This window comes from Gorilla gorilla, chromosome X (genome assembly GCF_029281585.2).
Source record: "Gorilla gorilla gorilla isolate KB3781 chromosome X, NHGRI_mGorGor1-v2.1_pri, whole genome shotgun sequence".
NCBI lineage: Eukaryota > Metazoa > Chordata > Mammalia > Primates > Hominidae > Gorilla > Gorilla gorilla.
The window spans coordinates 98,192,164-98,206,742 of record NC_073247.2 but is presented as its reverse complement, the minus strand read 5'-3'; the positions used below and the strand labels follow the sequence as shown (position 1 = coordinate 98,206,742).

The window sequence follows — 14,579 nt, the reverse complement described above, 5'->3', positions numbered from 1 at the left end:
TCTACATGTTATACATTTTATACATCACAGAGTAAAATGTTTGCCAAGAACAGGTATCATTTTAATCAAATTCAGAATCAAGCATAATGTATCAAAATGTATGTTTATACCCTTCAACTAAGCAATTATTCTAATAGAACATCATTATGGAAGTGGATAGGAAAACAAATATAAAATTAATAATTGAAACATCCATTATAGCAAAATGTTGGAGAAAACATGTTTTCTTTAATAAAGAAAATGAAAAATATGTATACTTATGTAACAAACCTGCCCCCGTTCTGCACATGTATCTCAGAACTTAATGTATAATAAAAAAAATTACAAACTATTTAAAAAATGAAAAAAAGAAAATGAAAAATAAATTATTAGTGTCTAGTGCAAAAAAAATCCTGTTCTATTGTGTGATTTACCCATGATCTAGAATAAGATTCAGAATTAAACAACTTATTTTCTTATATGAGTAAAGGTAAATCATTCTTACATTTAATGGTAAACCCCATTTTCTTAACTGTTAACTAGGAACAAATTTTGCAGATTCTTTGCAGCAAAGAATAGTTGGGGCTCCTAAATTAAGGATTTTATATCCCTTACACCACTTTGTAGGGAATGTATCAATAAAAAGTATGACCAGAGATCCTACTTTATGTAATTGGTTATGTGATGTTCTTAAGGAAATGAGTACTATGGATTTTTATCCTTACAAAAGCTTAAATTATGTAAGAAATAAGTGTTTAGAAAAATCCTCAAAGCCATATTTTTTAAAACCTCATGTAGAAAGATGAGGTTAACTTTGATGTACATGGTTATATTCCACTTATGTCATTTACATGTGGTAGTTTCAGTATTTTATATTCAATATTTCAAATAGTTGGTGTTTCTACAACCCCTTATAAATTATAGTACAATTCCACTGGAAAGAACCTCAAAACGTATTGTCTAGACTTTTGGTTCAATCAAATAGGTGACTGAATAATCGAGAAACCAGTCTTTTTTTTTTTTTTTTTTAAGACAGAGCCTCACTCTGTCACCCAGCCTGAGTGGTGCACCGGCATGATCTCAGCTCACTGCAACCTCTGCCTGCTGGGTTTAAGTTATTCTCATGCCTCAGCCTCCTAGTAGCTGGGATTACAGGCGTGTACCACCACACCTGGCTAACTTTTTGTATTTTTAGAAGAGACAGAGTTTCACCATGTTGGCCAGGCTGGTCTCCAACTCCTGACCTCAGGTGATCCACCCGCCTTAGCCTCCCAAAGTGCTGGGATTACAGGCATGAGCCACCACACCAGGCCAAGAAACCTTTCAAAAGCTCCAAATATTAAAGGATTTTATTTTTTCATAAACTGACAATAAAACCAAGAGAGGAGGTTTACTATATTTCCTATATTTTAAATACCCTATAATTGGGCAAGGTGGCTCACATCTGTAATCCCAGCACTTTGGGAAGCCGAGGTGGGCAGATTACTTGAGGTCAGAAGTTCGAGACCAGCCTGGTCAATATGGTGAAACCCTGTCTTAACTAAAAATACAAAAATTAGCCAGGTGTGGTGGTGCATGCCTGTAATCTCGACTACCCCGGAGGCTGAGGCAGCAGAATCGCTTGAACCTGAGAGGCGGAGGTTGCAGTGAGCTGAGATCGCATCACTGTACTCCAGCCTGGGTGACAGAGTGAGACTGTCTCTCAAAAAAGAAAAAATAATAATAATCTATAATCGAAAAACTGATTAGATTATTGCTTCTAAGAAATTCCAACATTTTACTCCTCAGCCTGCCAAATACATTAAATGGGATAAATTAGAATATCTAATTACAAATTGATTCCACTTTCATAAAGTCCTCAGCACTAAAATCCTGTTTTTAAAATCATCTTTTTAGGAGTTAAAAGCAAGGTCAAGGTTTCCTGCACTCCCTCTCTGCTTCTCCCACCTCCTGTATAAGGATATTATCATTCACCATAATTTTAAATAACCTAACAGCTTACACTCAAACTTGAGAGGCATTACGGACTTTCTTTGAAAGGTTAAGTGACCAAAACAAATCTGTCCAATTTTAGCTACTGAATGTGCTTACATGGGAATAAATTAGTTTAGCAGAGATGTTTTTTTTTTAACCAGAGACATTGCCAGCTTTTATTTTGTCAGGTGATTCCAAAATCTTGACAATGCTTCCACCCTGTTTTAAACGAGAGCTAATAAGAGTAGATCTTGTATGTCATCTTGGAAACTTTTCACAGGCATCCTCAAGCGTCTAATATAAAAGTAACCAAGGGGTGCCAATGATGAAAGACTCTGTTGCCATGGTGTCATCTTATAAATCATCAATTATTGTCTGTTATTATGAACGTGACAACCACATACTGTCATAAAAGGATTTGCATTTTAGTCTAGTTTTAAGATTTTTTTTCCAGCATCATTTGCTTTGTAAAAGAAATGTCATGACAACCGCAGAACACTTAAGCTCGTTATCGAGTAATTCGGTATTCATTTGGACTTTGTCAGTTTGGCATTTCGGCATCCCAACCTCTTTTACATTATTGAGTAGTTTATCGTTTATCTTTACAGTTCATAAATATATTTCTAAGCATGAGTATATAGCATAATAACCCAAACCTAACAGAAGCAATGGGACTTTTTGGTTGCTATGACGACCTAAACTGATCAATTTTCTGTCACTGTTTTTAAAGAGGCACTCTCCTGTGGCCATAAATACTAATTACAAACGCAAGCCATTTGCTAACATGTTCAGTTTACAGATTAAAGCAGTTCATGCCTAATTTATCATTTAACTTGTCCTCCCACATTTGTAGTGTGGTACAGAATGAATAATAACTTCACTTGTTTACAACATTTTCAACTTAATGTCACTAATTATTTTTGCAGTTGCTGGAATTTAGCTGTGCTGCTACAAGTTCAGTAAACTCAATAAATTTGTAAAGTGCAAGGAAAGATTCCTAAATGTAATTTATGGATTAAGGTTGAAATATTCGCTTAAAACTCCTTCCCATAACTGATCATTTAAAAGAAGATGGTTATATTTTACCTAATAAAGTTGCAAAATTGTCAAGAACATACTTGCAAGAATGTCCATCTATTCATTTCAATCAAATAAAGAACTAAGATATTTGGTGGAAAACTGTAGTGAATAATTTAAATGAAAGTACCAGTTGATACTACGAATGAGTAGTCTAGCTTTTGAAAGAAAGCAGTAGTTTCAGGTGTGGGGTCAGGGAATAATAATAAATCCATAAGGCAGTAAAGTCATAGTACTGTATAGTCTAATATTAAGCCCTCCCTTTCTCACTGAAACACATATTTTATATAAGCCTTAAAGTCTGTATTTTTTGAGCAAGAGAGATACAGATAGGGAGAAAATTGCTATTTCAGAGTATGAATAACAGCAATGCCATAAAATTAACTATCATTAGAGAATTTCTGACTCCGACCAACGCCTGTGGAAAATGCTAGGCCACCATTATCCCATACAGAGTTTTTTTAAGTAAAACATTTCTGTTTTCTAGCATTCATGAATTACATAATGGACAAAGGTATGCTAGTATATATAATTATGATTTAAATATTAAGAAAGGAAAGACCCCCTAAACTGATCTTGACCATTGTCTCACTAATCCCAAAGCCTAGAATTTGATTGAAATATTTTTGCAGTTTCCAAAGCTACATGGTTCTTCCTGGACTTCAAATATTAACGTAGCATTTCCAGGGAGGCTGACAACTTCTCACATTCAAATACAATAAACATGCTCCAGTTGATTCTCTGTAAAGAGAAGCTAGAAACTGAAAAGTTTACCTCTGGGAATACGTACAGAATACATTGGTTTGTGGGGAACTGGGCAAAATGGGAGACATGAGGGCCCTATTACTATCTCCAAACTATTCTCACCAAAATATATTGCTTAACAGGGCCTAACTTGCCACCCCCATCAAAGCTTCACTCTGTCTTCAATTTTATAAAAGAGATCCTTTCCATAACTCCTGATAACACAAATTATACATCCAAAGAAAGTAAAAATCCTTTAGTGGATCTCCTGTGGTTGCACAAGAAGGAGTGACAAAGCGCTTCCAACTGCTTCTCAACCCAGCAGCTGTAGCCTCAACACTCTAGGGCTCCAAGGGCCTCCTGTCAGCCTGTGCTCACAGGTGCTCCTCTTCTTCTAGCACCAGCTCAGTGACTCTGCAGCAGGAATTTTACATCACCACAGAATTGAGGTGAAAGCTTCAGTGCCCTTATTTCAAAGGAAAATCTGGTCAGCTTGAAGCAATGAAAACTAATCAGAATGCAGCCAGCCATTGGCTGGGAGCACATGCTCAGCAAAACAAAGGCTAGAATCAAAAGTTTGGGGGCTTTTTTTGCATATATAGCCATTTCAACTGTATGTTTCTGCCTGCATTTTGCTACATGGACTTCTAATATCAAAAAGTAATTTATAAAATGTCATAAACTGCTATACAATACTTGGTGAGAAATAGAAAATAATGTAAGTGTTAGTAATATAATTCAATTGCTCAGTAAATATTTATTGAATATTGAAACCTAAATGCCAGGAAAATATGCTAGATACCAAACAGACAATGGTTAGCAAAACAAAGGCATGGTCCTGACCTTTACAGTGCTTAGGAAATTTGCATTGAATTATGCATTTTCAAAGAATTCTTATAAGTTTTGGTTTTACTCATTTTTGCTTTTCATAACAACCCTGGAAGAGAAATTCCTAGGTTCATTTTATGGATTAAAAAAATAGAGACTTCTAGATGTTAAGTGATTTGCTTGTGATCATAGAGCTAGTAGATGGTCCAGTGAGGGACTGAACACAAGATTTCCAAAGACAAATTCCAGCCTCTTACCACTCGTACGGCATTTCCTAAAGTGCATTTTATGGAATACTAGTTTCCAGAACAAAAAGCTACTTTAATCAAAAAAGACTGGAAAACCTTCTATATAATATATTTTCTTATAGAATCACAAAGCAAATTAACAAATTATAGGCTCCAAGAAGACCTGCAGTAACCAAGTTTGTTTACCTTTATTTAATCCCATATTTCCCAAATTTATTTGACCCCAAAACCCTCTCTGAGAAAAATAAAATGAGCCCAGAGTGACTCACAAACTGAAGATTAAGTAGTGTATTGGGATGCGGGATAAGGGGATAGGTTTCAGGTAGGACATGTATCTTGGAGTTACATAGCACATTTCTAAACCTATGCATGAAAATTAAGGTGTGTGACTGTAGAAGACTATGAGGCTTTTCATTCTTTTCTTGCTGCTGGATGTTATAAGAGTAATGGGCAAATTCATATGGTGAGAGAATAAGACTGATGTGCATTACCAGGATGATGGAAAATTTAGGAGACAAGAAAATGAAACCAACAGAGACTCTCTGACCCTCTTTTTTGGCCACCTTTAGCACTTTCTTAGGATTGAGCACATCAAAAATTCTCCTAACCACTACTTGAAGAAATGGTTTCTGACTCCAGGACTGGAGCAGGAAATATACAAGATGAGTCAGAACATCTAGTGCAAGAAAGTAAGGAAGTGTATGAAAAAAATCCACAATGTTGGGGGCATGTCAAAGGTACACAGGAGCCTACTGAAAGAGCTCCCAATGGCCAAAGCTGAAACAATTTAAGCAATAAAATAAATATTGTAGTACTGGATTATAACCCAAAGTATAAAATAAACACCTAGAAGTCTATGCTGATATAAATAATTGAATAAATACATAAATGGGACAGAAAAGGCAAATCTCCCATTTAGAAGAATTCCAAATAATTTTGCACAGTGACTGCTTTCCAAAGACTGCTAAAGAGTATAATATAGAAAGAAAGAAAAAAAAAGAAAGAGAGTAGACTTTACAATAGAAAAACCTGACAGATACTTCCTGAGCCCCGTGATTAAGGTCAATCTCAACAGTAATAAAAAACAATAGTAAATAGTAATAGTAATAGTAATAGTAATAGTAATATTATATAGTAATATAATAATAATAGTAATAGTAATAGTAAATAGTAAATAGTAATAAAAAACATGTCAAAACAAACCCTTGACATGATATGATGAAAATGGCATTTTACCTCTGGGGTCTTTCCCCCAAAAACACATAACCCCAATTTAATCATGAAAAAAGCATCAGGTGAACCCCAGTTGAGGGACATCCTACAAATACCTGACCACTACTCCTCAAAACTATCAAGGTCATTGAAAACAAGGAGAGAAACTGTTACAGCTGAGAGGAGCTTTAAGCGACCCGCGGATTAAATAAAGTGTGATGTCCTACATTTTGGAACAGAAAAGAAACATTAGAGAAAAACTGAAGAAATATGAGTAAAGTGTAAACTTAGTTAACAGTGTATCAATACTGGTTCATTAGTTGGGACAAATTGATTCTGTAATTGTAAGATGTTAACAACAGAGGAAACTGGCTACAGGGTGAATGGGAACTCTCAGTGCAGTATTTGCTTTCTTTCTGTATTTTATTTTTAAAACTGTCCTAAAAATAAAAGCGTATTTAAAAACACACACACTGCCTTTAACCAATTCTGTGCTGAACCCAAGGTTATTAAAAAGTGCTTTACCCTACATTAATTGTATCTAATTTAGTTCCAAAATTCAGAGTGATTTTTGAAGACAGTCATAAACTATGGAAAGCACAATGTGATTTTAATGCTACTAAAAAGTAAAATACAATCATCACTCGATATCCCAGGGGCATTGGTGCCAGGACCCCCCAAAGATGCAAAAATCTATGGATGCTCAAGTCCCTTATGTAAAATGACATAGTATTTGCATTTAACCTGTGCCCATCCTTCTATATGCTCTAAATCATCTCTAAATTACTTATAATACCTAATACAATGTAGATGCTATGTAAATTGTTGTATACTGAATCTTTATTTGTGTTTGTTTTTATTGCTGTCTTGCTATTTTTATTGTTTTTTTTTTCAAATATTTTCAATCCAAGGGTGCAGAACCGTGGATACGGAGGGCTGCCTCTGTGTATACACCATTTTTAAATGGGATGTGTCAATCAGATGTTCCAAATCCCTTCACTTAATGTTCTGAATACAGTGGGTGCTATAATGCCAAGTATATTTGATGATAAAAAATAAAAACTACTACCTTCTTTATACCTAATATGTTAGAAACATTAATATGTGATTTAGTGGGTATTTGTAAAACTTGCAGCATAAAGCATATAACGTCACCATTTTTGTAATTTAGACTAGTTTCATTTTAAAGCAACAAAACAATACAGATCTGTTGACAAACTATGTTACACTAACATACTGTTTGGCTAGGACTAGCCAGCTAAAAGGAAAACGTCCAAATTGAAATAAAAATGTTCAAATGAAAACCAAAGAAAATGTTGTTTATATATTTCAGAAAAAGTATTCTCTATTGGAAGAATATTTTATAATGATAAATCAGTTCACAATCCTTTTAAACTCTCCTAATTGTAAAGCATGGCTGCTGTTATTAACAGGCTTCGATGTTTTATATGTTTTAATAGCTTTTGCACATTTTTAAAAACATCTGGAACACTGTCTCAGATGATACAGTATTTTGAATCATAAATTATGAATATCACTTACATAAATCTATTGATTGAGCTACACATTTTTTACATCTCACCTTTCTAATGGATTTATTTTAAAACAACTTCACATTTTATTGCTGATTCATTTTATACTTGCCCTCTTTTGAACATTAACATTAGTTTAAAAACAAAAATTCCAATGATAGCCTAAAATAACAAAAGATCTTTAGAGTCCTCATACACTGGGAGAAGAACCCATTGAGCAATTGAATTCTTTGTATTGAAAACTCAGTGTTATCAAAAACAGAAAGCAGGACATGTCTTTAGGGCACGTTGCCATGGAACATAATTCCTTCAAGGACTACAAACCATAATAGTCCTATTTCTTAACATTATTTTTGTAGCATTCATCAAGATGTATTACAAACCCTACCAATTTAGGGACAATGCCTTGCCTTTTCGAATGCATTCATAGTGGGTCTTAGAATCAACTCCATTTTAGAAACTAATTAGTTACACTGACAAACTTTTAAGAATAGGGCTATACAATTTTAGAAAATGTCACCACTCTTTTGTAAATTAATGATATGTTCCCCATTGCACAATAATAGGTGGTTATGAGCCTTTCCTCTTTATCCTGTCTCAGTCATTTAGTTACATCTACCCTGTGCCCTCCAGAGAAATTCATGGTCTGTCACCCTACTCATTGGTGTATAGATTTATGGATATTTCAGCAGTCCCTTCATTTTCACATCACTAGGCAACTCTTTGGAGTTTAAAAGAAACGACAGACTTCACCTGAACATTCAGATAAGTATCCTCCAATTTCAAAAGTCTATTTTCTTTCTGTAATCCCACTTTGCTTTCATTTTTAAAGAAACACACAGCCTGAGACACCTTTGCATTATTAAATGTACATGCAAAACATTACATTATTATGCTACACGTGGCTAAGAAATTTTAGTATTCACAGGATTATGGTAATTAAGTCTTCCTTCACATTGGGTGATGTGACACTTGCTTGACTATAATGTCACTCCACTTAAAGTCTGTGTAAACAACATTATCTTAGTCACTCTGCATTACATTTCCAACTGTGAGAAATATTACAAGGTCAGAGTGGACAAGAATGTAGGTAATCCCAAAGAAACAGCATGTAAATGACTTGCTCAAGGTTCAAACTGGGTTTTCAATAATAAAAGAAAATATTTTATAGTAATATTATAGTATTATTATCTAGATGCCGTCCTTGGCAAAGCACATGGGTATTCTTGAAGTCGGTGGTCAAGACAAATGTGTCCATGGTTTTGACTTTTTTTGATAAAAGATAACAAGTTTTGTTTGCCAAGGCTTCGTTCAGACTAACAAAAGTGGGGATACTCAGTAAGGAGTAGTTCAAGGAACGACTGCAATTGGTTTTGCGAATAGAGATGTATCAACGCCTCAAATACATATAGCATTTCTGAATAATGCAGGTGATAAAGGCCATATGACAATGTTCATATTTCCTCCTTTCTTGTTTTTTAATAAATACTGAGCAACTGCAATATATTTTTAATGAGAGTACTAATTTCCCAATAGTCTTGTCAGTTACTTGGTGAAATATATCCAAGAAGTGTTGTCTTGAAAATGTTCTGACCTACATCTTTGAAACTGTATTAAAGATTTTGAGATAGCTTGTGTTTTAAGTGATTTATTTCGTGTTTATGAAAAAAATTAGCTAACCCAGTTGAATCTCCACATAGGATAGGTAGCATCTGGGCAGAAATACTGTAGATTATCTTGGCAGAGATTTTGATTCTCTGAACTAGTGGAAGCAATGCAATAAAATAGTGGTTTCCAGAGTATACTTAAACTAAAAACAGGATGGCAATTAGCAAAAATAGCAATGAAAGATCTTAAATATGGGCCCCACAGTCCGTTAACAAACAGGCCCAAAGTAACTTACATGGGATTCTCTAGGCTTATTGTTACATTTGGACAATTAGGTATATGTATGCAAATTGTATTAATCTGAAGATAATTTGAACAAAGTGTGTGAACCACAATTTTCTTGTAATACCTGGTGTTGAAACTCTGTAGGAGGTCAATTCACTTTCTAGGAATGCTATAGTCAAAACATTTTCCCAGGACTACTTATAGAAAGAAAGGTCTCTAAGAATGTCTTCATCACAAGAGATTAACTGATTTATATTTTGTTTGCCAGAACTGCCACCTTCCATAAGTAGAAGCTTCACTCGTAACCAGTGTTCAATGTCCTCACAGGTTAAGTTTTCTTTTTAAAAGTCATTGAAAATAACAGATATTCTGTGCTGGCAAGAGGACGTGTGTGTGTGTGTGTGTGTGTGTGTGTGTGTGTGTGTGTATGAATGTAGCATATTTGCAACTCTGAGAGTTTAAATAAAATCAGTTTCTACTGATTCCCTTTTCTACTTTAATCTCCTGTAATATTAGACAGTTTGGTTTCTAACTCAGGGGTCTTTCCCATACACATAGAATCTAAGAAAAGCTGAAAGTTCTGTGTTAAACCTCAGGATAAAGATCCAGATCTTTCAAATAAAAAGTCTCTCTCCAAACACAAAATCTAATTACTTACCCCCTTATTCAAAAAGAAATAAAGGGGGCACGTGTCTCAGGACCTCCTGAGGCTATTTCATGGGCTCGTGTCCTTAGAAAAAAAGAAAAGAAAAGAAAGAAAGAATATACAGAGTCGTCAACCTGAGTCCTCTCTCTACTTTAAGTAGTTACGTGTAGCACCATAAAAGTACTGCTGGAATCAAACATTAAATGAGCTGAAAATCTTGAATATTTTCTTCTGAATCAGAAATGTGCATAAAAAGAGCTTGAAAGCAAACACAAAGTCATAACAAATAGTTGTTGAGCTTTCTTTGTTTTTTATTTCAGCATTTAGAATGTGATGCTTTGAAATGGGAAAAACTGACCATGAATTCAAAATCATGTGTCACATCTTCTCTTCCACCATCCACCCCTAACTGTCCTTGAATTAGAAGAAATGTAAATATAATGATAGTAAAGTTATGATCTTATTAACTGAGCCAGAGAGAGTGTTACAACAATTTTCACAAATTGACCAAATTCAATTTTCTCCTTATGTTTTATGCACAATAAGTAAATTATAGCTTCAAGGAAAAGGAAAGATATGTATCATAGATCAAAGCATATACTATTTATCTAAGAGATTGTTTAGTCTAATACTGTAACTTAAAAGATGCAGCAACTGAGATCCAAAGCCACAGATTTATGTGCAGAGTTAAGTCGATGGACTTATGACTCTTTTTTTCCCCAGAGCTCTTGCTGTTATACCGTACTGTCTCATCAAATGAAAGTTTATGGGAAAGTGCTTGTAACTTAGACAATACTTTACAAATTTAAAATAGTATCTTTAATCCTTATCTTAATTACATATGTTTTAAGATGAAGAATAATGACAAAAATAGTATCTGTAAATATTTTTATCTGTGCTAAGTGATCAGAATCAATATTTTATATGTATGTGTATAATCATAACAGAATAAAAAGAATTATTTTTTCTTCAAACAGATCGTTCATTAAAAATATCTACTACGCTGGCAATAATGTGAGGAAATGGGACCTCTTGTATATTGCTGGTAGGAGAGTAAATCAGAACAGCTTTGGAGAACAATTTGGCAGTAACCATTAAAGTTGAAGACACACATAGCCCACAACCTAGAAATTGCACTTCTAGGCTGATATCCTAGAGAAATACTCCCACATGGGTGCAAGACATGGCCATTGCAGCATGGTTTCCAACAAAAAATTGGAAACAATCTAATTATCAACCTATGGATATAGGAAAGAATTATCAAATTGTGTTATACAAGGTAGTATAACGGACAATTAAAAAATAAGTGAACTAGATTTACATATATCAATACGGATAAATCTCAAAAACATAATGTAAAAATACTTAAAAAGAATAGTATGATATCACAACAGTTTGATACATCTTAAAACAAAAAGTAAAAAAAACCACAAAAACCAACATTGCATGTTGTTTGTGTATAAATACATACATAATTTTAAAAAGACACAGCAATGATACACATTGATTTTAGGATTAGTGGTCATCTTTCATTTGTGGAGTAAAAAGGAGATTATTGTTAGTCATAATATTAATGTTTCACAGATACAAATTTTTTTCAGATCCAATTTTTAAAATTAAACTGTGGATTAAGTGTAGCAAAATGTAGACCTGAATATTGATCCACAAGTTTTTCTCAGTACTTCCTTATTTTTTTCTTCCTGCTCTATCTGAACTATTTTATAATTAATCTTGCTAATTTATTACACTATCAAAATGATGCTACCAAACTTGATTTCTGAATAGAAATGTCATTTTTCAATAAGTCATTTAATATATAATAGTAAATGAGGTGTTTTTCTAATTAGTCTGATTCCATTTGGCCGGTTATAAAATATATTGGCCCAAAGTAGATGAGCTTTGAAACTGGACTGCTTTGATTCAAATGCTGTCCCTGGTATTTATAGGCTGTATAACCTTGGGTAAATCATTTAACCATCTCTGTGACTCAGTATCACCAACTGTAAGACAACGATTATAATTGCAGCACCTATCTTATAGAGTTGTTACGATGATTAAAAGAACTAATATGTGAAAAATCACCTGAACTCACGTTTGATAAATGTTAAATATTATTATGTCTTGGCAAAAAAAGAGGATTAATTGTTCATCAATATTTTATCCTGAATTATCTTATTTATATGTCTATGCTGGTCAAATGCATCAAATAATCACTCATTTCTTAAATTCTCTACCTTTGAGGATTAACCACTTAACTAAAGATCCTTAATTATTAGAGTTTTAGTAAATAAGTTTCATTAATTAGTATATTTAAACATATTGCATCCCAATCAGGTAACAGATTACTTGTGGTCAAAACTAGCTGATGATCTGGAAAGGGCAGCACTGTCTACCCAAATTTTATTTAAGTAAACATCAGCTATTTTGCACATTGTTATATGTGTTGACCAGTTACCCAACAATTTCTCATCTTTCACGTGTGTTTGTGTTAAATCTGCAACTAGAATAGTTTGTCAAGGAATGAGATTTTTTTCTAGTTTATTTAGGATTTGAGATAATGCCTTCAATTCTTTCTCTTTCTTTTTTCACTTTTCTTTTTAAAGTTCTCGACTTTCTCATCAGAAGTGAAAATGTTAATTTACCATCCTCACTAAGGATTTATGGTACAAATCATTGTGACCATTAAAGCAGGTTTAACAGTGGGGTGTTTTCTTTCTCTTTTTCTTTCTTTCTTTTTTTTTCTAGAGAGATTGGAATTTAATTGTTTCCTTTTTAGACAAATATGCTTTTGGATTGCCAGTGATGAAAGGGGCATACAGATGTCAAAAGCATTGTAGCACAGTGGGATTATGTGCTAAGGTCCATGGCAGGACAGACAAACAAGCAAAGTCTCAGATCAGTCAAACAGTTACCTTTTAATAAAATCTCAGATGACCAACTTTGTTTTATCTTTGCCAATGCCTATCAAAGTTCAAATGAAGTTTTGTTGTGTTAACTGCTTACATTTCTTTTATTTCTTATTTTAACCATTTGTAAAAATAAAGGAATTTTGCTAGATGGAATTGGGAATTTGTTTAAAGGCAAGCCAATTTAAAATAAAACAACACATGTTATACACGTGGCTTTCTTCTTATTAAAACAAAATAAATTGGACTTTAAATAGAAACCTTAATTATGTTATGTGATGAGAACTATACTTAAGTATTCTTTTGTGGACATGGCAGTAATAATCTGTTTCATACTGCATTTCACTGATAACATGAAAGCAAAAAAATACTAATTTAATTTTAATTTTCAAATCACTTGAAGGAAAAACTATATTGCCTATTTTGAAGTAGTAAAAAATAAAACCCACAAAGCGCATAACCACCATTTTGAGTACCAGAATAATTATTTGTAAGCACTCCCACTGGTTATTTATTCACCTTATATGAATTTTCCATGATCAAAGGCTTCAGGTGCATTTATAACAAACTGTGATTCTTTTTGTAATTGCAGTATCTTGAGGACTCACAATTTAGAGCAGAGGTCGCAAACTGACAGCCCATGGGCTATATCCTGACCCCAGATGGATTTTGTTTTGCCTGTGCAGTGTTGCTTTTTTTGTTTTGTTTTGCTTTTTATTGAGTTAGTTACCAACATTTAAGAATTGGAGAATTTCATGTAAAAATCTTAATTCCCAGCTTCTTTTAAAAAGTCAGATCTTAACAATACTGAGCCTGCATTCCCACATGGTAATAATCAGCCAAGCTGAGTAACAGCCACCACTTTGGAAAAGAATATATACTCCCTGGTTCACCATAGTCCCAACCATTCTGTATTGCTTATAGTCTTTCATTTATGTCACCATCCTTGCCTCAGTAGGCATTAGAGTTTGCGACTCTCCTGGTTTCTCTATAGTTTATGTGAGTGACTTGATACATATACTTTCAAAAACACTTCATGGTTCTTCTCTGATTGCAATAAATGTAAAAATATTATATATATATATGTACATATGAAAAATATGTTTTGATAATCCAGAAATAAATCTATATAGTTATAAATTACTGCTATATTTAATGAAGAAAGAACTTGACTTAATTTGCTTCTCATTTTACTAGAAAATCAAAAATAAAGTGAAAGCCAATTTCAACGCCTGAATTCAATTGCATTCATATAAAATCGGAAACACTTTCAATATCCAAGCCTAGACTCAAAACATAATCCATTTACTATTTTACAGTTAAACTCAGTCATTAATCAAATCTAGTGGGTTTTAGTCTCCCCAGCATTGATATCATTGTCTAATAGAAAGTTTGGCACTTAAGGAGGCACATCCACTGCTTCAGGTCACTTGGGTATTATTTAGTGTGCATGACATGTAAAACTAACTTTTAATATAGAAAATGTCACAGATACTAGAAACACCACCATAGTGATGTTTTATTTTGTATGTTGAAAACC

At 33.5% G+C, this 14,579-nt stretch overlaps 1 protein-coding gene across 2 annotated transcripts in view; it reads right to left on the bottom strand.

Annotated features, from left to right (window-relative positions):
- DACH2 (dachshund family transcription factor 2) overlaps positions 1-14,579 on the bottom strand; it is a 675,532-nt gene that overhangs the window by 433,506 nt on the left and 227,447 nt on the right. The window lies entirely within an intron of this gene.